The sequence below is a fragment of the Centruroides sculpturatus genome, unplaced genomic scaffold (assembly GCF_000671375.1).
Source record: "Centruroides sculpturatus isolate CEXI.00-Female unplaced genomic scaffold, Cexi_2.0 scaffold774, whole genome shotgun sequence".
Classification (NCBI taxonomy): Eukaryota; Metazoa; Arthropoda; class Arachnida; order Scorpiones; family Buthidae; genus Centruroides; species Centruroides sculpturatus.
In genome coordinates this window covers 95,524-103,589 of record NW_019385065.1, presented here as the reverse complement: position 1 = coordinate 103,589, position 8,066 = coordinate 95,524, and positions in this window count along the sequence as shown.

Below are 8,066 nucleotides of genomic sequence, written 5' to 3'. Positions count from 1 at the left end.
TCGGCCGAACCTGTGCGAACCCGCTGAATATCACCACTGCATATACAATATAGAGATATTTTTTGGACGGGGAAATGGTCTTCACAATTTGAAATCCATCGATCTCACGATGAAATGCTCGTATACACTCTATCGTAGGATCGTGCCATCTATCGTAGGATAAATGTACTATGCCAGAAACCTTCGCGGGAGTATATTAAACAACTTCCCAAAGCTTCACGGCAATCGGATAAACGTTGTGGTAATGCATGAAGGACAGACAGACAGGCAGACACACACACACACACACACACACATTCATTTTTATATATATAGATTATGACTTGAGCCAAACACGGAATTTACTCGGCTTGATTGTTTCTTTGGCAAATAATGGCTTTTATTAATAAATGGGAGAAATATGATATGAATAACTGACACTTCTATAAGTTACTCCTATTATATTTGTCACATTTTAACCTCGAACATTTTGAATGTCAAGGCCATCTGTTTGGATTAATAATTTATAAGCAATTTCGCCGGTTAAACAACTACCAGTTTTTTTTTCTTTTGTTTCTATAAAGTTATTAATTAATTTCTTATTTTTCGTAGCCTCCTCGTAGTTGCTGTTGTTTCGGCTCTGCTCCTTATATCAAGCACTTAAAATATCAGTTCTCTCAAATTAATTAATTAGAAAACTTTCTCTCAATCACTTGAGACTTCTGATGTTATAAAAACGACACGAATAAACGATGTTACAACTAACGAGGTGTTTCGTGAATGTATGCGAACGTCGTTATACCGGAGTCTTTTTATCTAATACCTCACTAACTCCACATTTTGCTTTCAACTTGTTCTGAAGCTACGACCAGTGGCATTGAAAACATCAGCTCAGTACAAAAACCATGTACAACGATGGTTAATTTACCCGAAGTTTATCTTCAATTAGAATTAATTCATATAAAATTCAAAATTACTTAACTAACCAGTAAAGAAAATACACAATACATTCTTTCTATTCAGCAAAGGCATAATCAAGCTTAACAAGATGCCCTTGTTCAGTTCGTTCTAGAGTGTCCAAAAATAAGAGCAGTCATTACTTCAGTTCCAGGCATTGATTATTTGGACATTTGAAAATTTCTACTTCAAAAGTATATCAGTTTTTCAGAACTCAACTGAGGCGCGCAACGAATATACAGACATTAATCTGTAAAGGTATAAAAATTGAAAAGTTATGGGATGTGTGTCCCCTCCACCGCTTTGTCGAATTATCCCCCCCAAAAAACTCTACAAAATAAGATATAATCATGCATCTGTGATAACCAAATAAAACATTTAATGCCATTAGTTATGCTGATTAATTATAAGCTTAATTATAGGACTACCATTAAGCAGACTTATAGATCTACTATTAACAGACAGGGAGCATTTTCCCTGTATGTTGTTTGTGTGATATCTATTGTATAATAGTGCAGAACGGTAGACTATAACAAAGACTGAGCAGAAACATAAATTAAAAATATAATTAAAAATTATAGCCCGGCATTGCGACATCACAATAAATAATTGCTTGTTAATTATGTGTTATGTCTTGTATAATTTTAATTGTAACATTGTCATATGCAGTCCGTAGTATTGTATAAATGTATTTATATTAAAAAACCAATTAAAAAGTACATTCTTTGTCGAAATGCATATTGAAGATAATTTAAATATATGTTCACTAACGGACTGTTGTTAAGTGTGATCGCTGTTCGAAGGTGAAAACGTTTTATTTTGAAAAATATGCTGTTATCTGTGCATATTTTCCAAAATAAAACGTTTTTCGAAAAAATGGCCGCCTTATACAGATGATCATTCTCGGAAAGTGGCAGTTATCAAAGGTTCTGCTATACTAATATACTGTATATTAAAACATTTGTTTATGCAATACTTTTCTCACTGTATTATAGAATTTTTTATTTATTAGCTTGTTTCAATCTTAAATGACTTAAAAATCTTTATTAATTTACATAATTGTTCATTTGCGAAGCTAATGTTTAATGTAATTACATATTTTCAATTTGTCATAATGAGTGCCCTCATGACTTTGATTATTAATTCAGTAAACCTATATAAACAACTAAACCACGTAAAATTAAGAATATTCATTCTTTTATTATTTATAAATAACGTGAAATTTTTATTAAAACTAAATAACTTTGTCTTAACGTGGCACCATTATTTTATGGATCCACCAGCCGTCTCTAAATGGAGTCACTTTTCAGAACTTTCTACAGCTTTTAAAAAATTAATTGAGAATGTAAATATATTTTTATCTAACAATTAATTGTTTTTACGATTTAATTTATAAATCAATTCACCTCTTTACATTATAAACGTTGGGTAAATTAATTGAATAATATTGTCAAATAAAATAGCTTCTAAACAATGAAGAGACAATGTAAATATTATAAAAATTCTATTTTTATTTATCTTATTATTTTGTTTATTATACAGTCAATTACTTTCATAATGGAATCAATGAAAAATAAATTTATTGATAAGCATTTATAGTTAATCAATGCTTATCAATAGTGATCTTTATATTGCGTACATATAGTTTTCACAAATTGGAATGTTATCATCTGTTACTCGAGTGTGTCCACAATCGGTTTGTCTTTATCCGTTAGTCACAATTGGTATGTCCATAATCGTTATGTCATAATATGTTAGTCAATTCAGAGGTAACTTGTTTTGAGCCAGGATGTCTCTCAGATTGGTGCAAAATACATTTGGTATGTCCGGTATCATAATGTCAGTCCAATAGATATAAGTCACAATCGGTGTTAGAAGTGTCATAAGTTGGATTTTTTAAATGATGATTGCCGAAATGCAGAATTTTATAAATTTTGAAATAATCACGAAAAGAATTATATGTATGAATTAAAAAAAATGAATGACGATGAATATGTACAGATGAAAATGATGATGATGATATGTACAATGAACTATGCACAGTACAGCAGATCTAGTCTGCAAATTCGAATTTCTCCACAGGGACCGAGTTCTGTCATGGAATTGCAACAATAAATTAAATTCAGAATAATTGGTAAAGATACATTATAATAAATAAGTTAAAGATACATACCAAAAGAAGAATCTGAAAAGTTTTTTCAATTTAGGGAATTTTTCTCTCTTTGGTGCATGTTCCTTTGATTGACTGGCATGCACATCAGATGTCATATCCTCGGCTACCGTGTCGTATCGAAATGAAAAATTCAAATTAATCGAAAACTATTAAAATATTAATTTTAATAATAAATAACAATCTTTGTTTTTCTATAATATAGTATTAGAAGTATTTCATTTCTATAATATAGAAACAACGCAGAAAATAATATAAAAATACGTATTAAATAAACATAAAATTCTTACCTGTCGAGACAATGGCTAACAGCTTCCAGCTCGACTTTCTGATGATGATTCTCGCATTCATTTTTATCGACTTGTCGCCAATGAGAATCGGTGTAGCCCAGGGGTCGGCAACCTTTTGAGTTGGAAGAGCCAAAAATTACAAGTTACAAAATTTCAAAGTTTTTAAAGAGCCACAAATTTTTTTCTTGCCAACAATAAATAGTACTCGCATAAATAAAGTTTTTTGATAAAAAAAAAAAGTAATCTATTTATTCATAAGAAAAATTGTCTTGCGTCGAAAGCGAATTAAAACTCATAGAATCATCCGACGACGGAGTCATTCGAGAGCTTCCAACGGACTGACGACAGTGACGACGCGTGTCACGGGGGAGGGGTGCGATGAAAAGCGAGTACAAGCGGCTGAGAGATAGAATCGGTGCCTAATCCTCGTTAATCGATTCAGAACGATTTTTAAATGTTTTTTTGATAAAATAAATAATATTTGCGTATGGAACTAAAGAGCCGCAGCTTCACATCCAAAGAGCCGCATGTGGCTCGCGAGCCGCAGGTTGCCGACCCCTGGTGTAGCCGAAACAATCCTCGGAAAGATCGAGAACAATATCCGAACAGTTTGTTTCTTGGTAACTTTCCAAGTCACAATCAAAGAAATCATTCCGATCATCATCATCAGGATCAAATTGCTCCTCATACGACTCTAGCTTTCTGTAAACAATACAGAAAATGAGATAAAAATATTACATGTTACCTATTAGATACGTAGTAAATAAATATAAGAATCTTACCTGTCGAGACAATCGCCAAAAACTTCCAGCTCAACTTTCGGATCACACGATACCCGAGGATTCTCGCATTCATCGCAACTAAAGCAAACATCAACTTGTTGCGAATTACAATTGCCATAGCCAAAACAATCCTCGACAAGATCGAGAACAATTTCCCAATAATTAGTTTCTTGGTAATTTTCCAAGTCAAAACTGAGGAAATCATCCTCATCATTCAGCTTTCCATCCACATTCGCACTTATCTGCGCATCTTCCACACATCTCTCCATATTGAAATCTGAAAAACACAACTCATCAATTATTTGTGTCGTAGGGTCATTCGCCATCTCTCATCGTTGATGATCTGTTCCATCGAGAATCATCTCGCTGATGATCACGCGATATAATATCAAAATTAATCAAGCGTATATTTTTCGTAAAGATTTATATTCATTATTATTAATCAACCTCGTCCATGTTTGCATTGTGATAAAATATACAGTATTCTATTCAAAATCAGTTTAACATATCGAAATTTATCTCGAAATTAATTTCTTATTCTAGTTTTTTGCTCTTAATTAAGCTTGTTTTCGTCGTGGAGCGGCGCACAGTGGGACCAAATCCCAAAAAGCTGGCCAAAAGTCGAAAAATAGAGTTTAAGTTCCGGTAATTTCTAGTCGTGGGTTCGGTTGGATAAGAGTCCGAAGGTCGAATTCTAGACTTTAGCGCCCCCTATCCCTTATACCTGCTATTGTAGTTTAGTTGAAAGGGGACCCTCAATCGAGCTAGACGCGTCATGCAGTAAGCAAAGATTTCTACGCTATATTCAAGAGGGTGCCAAATCTCTAAAAATCAATCGAATTTAAATTTAAAAAATGGAATTTGCAGCTGCAAGTAAGTAGAATATCATTATGTAACACAAAATTGATAATAATACTTTATGTGATAACAGTAAACGAATGATTTGTACGAAAATGAACGGAAGATTACAACAGAAAATTTTAAACATGTAGAGAAAAGTTCATAAATTCTGTAGAGTTCTGCGACTGGACCGATCGCATGTTGTAGATCGAACTATTATTGAATGAAAAAAATTAAAACTAGCTGCAACTAGCTGCAACTGTGTCATTGGTGCGAGTTCTTGCAATGTAAAACATAGTTTTCTGAATTTTGTACATTAATGACGCGGAATGTTTTGCTCTTTTTCTTGAATTTGTCTGGTGTTTTGAATATTGTTTGCATGTAGCATATAAGCTTGAAATCAAACTGTGGCAAGCGCATAGTGATAAAGAAAATAAAGAAATAAGATTCTGAAAAACGAATATACAGAAGGGTTTCCGTATAGAATTGGGTCTAATAGTCGATCAACCAAAGCCTGGTTTCGGTAGCTCGAATGATGAGAATACCGCTCGACAATTTTTCGAAAACTCAAGCATTTCTGCTGCTATTACAGGGGTTGATGAGGACTTGATTAAGCGTTTCCATGTCATATTGCAGACAATTTCGTGTGGCCATGAAATCGATTTCATAGAATTTCAAGATTATGCCTTACAGACAGCTCGTTACTTTGTGCAGTTATATCCGTGGTTCTGCATGCCAACTTCGGCACATAAGATATTGATTCATGGTGCAGAAGTGATAAATTCATCGGTATTGCCGATAGGGCAGATGTCTGAAGACGCTCAAGAGTCTACTAATAAATACATTAAAAAGTTTCGAGAAGATTTTGCAAGAAAAGTTCCCGAGTGAAAACAGTGGAAGACATTATTTTACGCCTATTATTAATATCCGATCCGTTTATTTCGAGTTTGTGCGAATTACCTCGAAAAAACTCAAAGTCATTGCTTCCAGAAGCAGTTTTATTGTTAGTTGCGCCATGTATACCAGCAAGTACAGGAAGCTCCAGCGATTTCAAAGTTGAATCATCTGATTGCGAATCAAATTATTCTTTGGATGACGATGCATGAACTTTTAATCAACTGATTGTATGTTTTACCGTATTAAACAATATATGGATTTATTTTTGTACTTTTTCTATAAAAGTGGTTCGTGTTAAATCCGTCATTTTGTTTTTATTTCAAATTTTGACTTCGGATTCATAATCAGCGATCCCGAAAACCCTCGAATACTGACTTTCAGCCAAATTGATAACGCTTTTGACTTTTGGCCAGCTTTTTGGAATTTGGCCCCACTGTGCGGCGCATCGAACGGTGGGTGCGTGTTTCCTGATAAATTATTTTTCTGTGAAAAATTCGCTGAACTTTGGCGACATCATTAATATAAATATAATTTTCATGGCCGTTAAATAATAAATGGTTTTTCGTAGGTCCGCTGCTCGTTTAAACTCAACGGTTTGTGCAATATCCGCTATTGGTCTAGATTCGACCAATCCTGTCGAGACACGAGTCGGCGATGACGTTTTACCGTATCATACGAGTTTCATTTAGCGTGTTTATATGAATACGGTCGCAATTTTTTCGCCGTTATATACGAACCTGTTTTATAGGAAATCTACTGTACTTTTGCTCGCGATGTAGAAGTAACGTTTGAACTTGCGCCGCAATCTCTCTAATATTAGATGAATTACTCTTATCAGAGCCGTAACTAGGCAGGTGCAACAGGTGCACCCGCACAGGGCCCATTTGGAAGGGGGCCCAAACTGCTATTCACAAGAAATTATATTTTTAAATTTTTCCGCCTTTCTACAGCGCGGTTTGGCGATTACATTTCGCCTTACTTAGACCATAGACGTCTGCTCACCAGTGTTCCCAACTGTGGCGACTTTTAGAGGGACGTCGTGAGGTAGCGGAGACCTCAGACAAATCAGCCAAAAGTAGCGACTTTTGATATTTTTTAATTTATTTAGAAATCTAAATGTATGTTTATCGTTTTCAAATTTACAGATTTTTCTCTATTTTATGAGCTTTCTGGCAACTACTAATATTATTACAATATACAAAACTGTATTTCTAGATTTTTCTACGGTGTGCAGAGCTAGAAATCTGTAAAGGTAGCATTTTGTAACAAAAATAAATCTGCCCGAGGATTTTATAAAATTACTAAATTGAAAACGGTAACTCCCGAATAAAATCTTAGTTGTAAAAGGCGTGCAGAAATTCTGACATCAATTTTTGCTTTATAGTGGTACGCGTATGTGGTGTATACCTCAACGGCGGATTAAGCGGTAAGCGAACTATGCAGGCGCGTAGGGCCCCGAAGGGACTCCCGCAGTCTAAAATGCTACTGAAAAAGTGATTGCGAAAACGCAGAAGATAGAAATAGTTCAAAAACGCTTCGATATATATAGATACATGGAAGTAATAAATGATATAGCTTTGTGGCCAACAATATTAACAGATGCTATTATTGATCATATTCTCAAAATAAACCAAAAAGTATAGAAAAGGGATTTCTTAATAAACGAAAAAAAAAAAAAAAAAGAATTAAGATAATGGAAATAGATAAACCACCAGATGAAGGTGGTAACTTGACACCCGAAAAATTATTTCAAACACAAATTTACAGTGTTCTTGACACTCTATTGTGTCAAATAGATTGGCGTTATGAAAAAATGAAAACTATCTGTGACGATTTTTGCTTTCTCTGTGGCTCGTCTTTACAATACATGAGTGTTGCTGATTTAAACAAATCGGCTGCAGATCTCGCTATAAAATATAGCAAAGATTTAAAAAAAGTACAAATTTACAAGTGAAATTGAAAGGTTTAATTTTGAATTAACGACTCTTATACAAAATATAGAAACTGCATCTCCGCTTAATATTCTACAGGCTCCTCGTGATTTTGGTTTAATTGAGTCTTACCCAAATATCAATGTCGCTCTTCAAATATTTCTAACTCTTCCCGTTTCTATTGCTTCGTGCGAGAGAAGTTTTAGCAAGTTAAACTTAA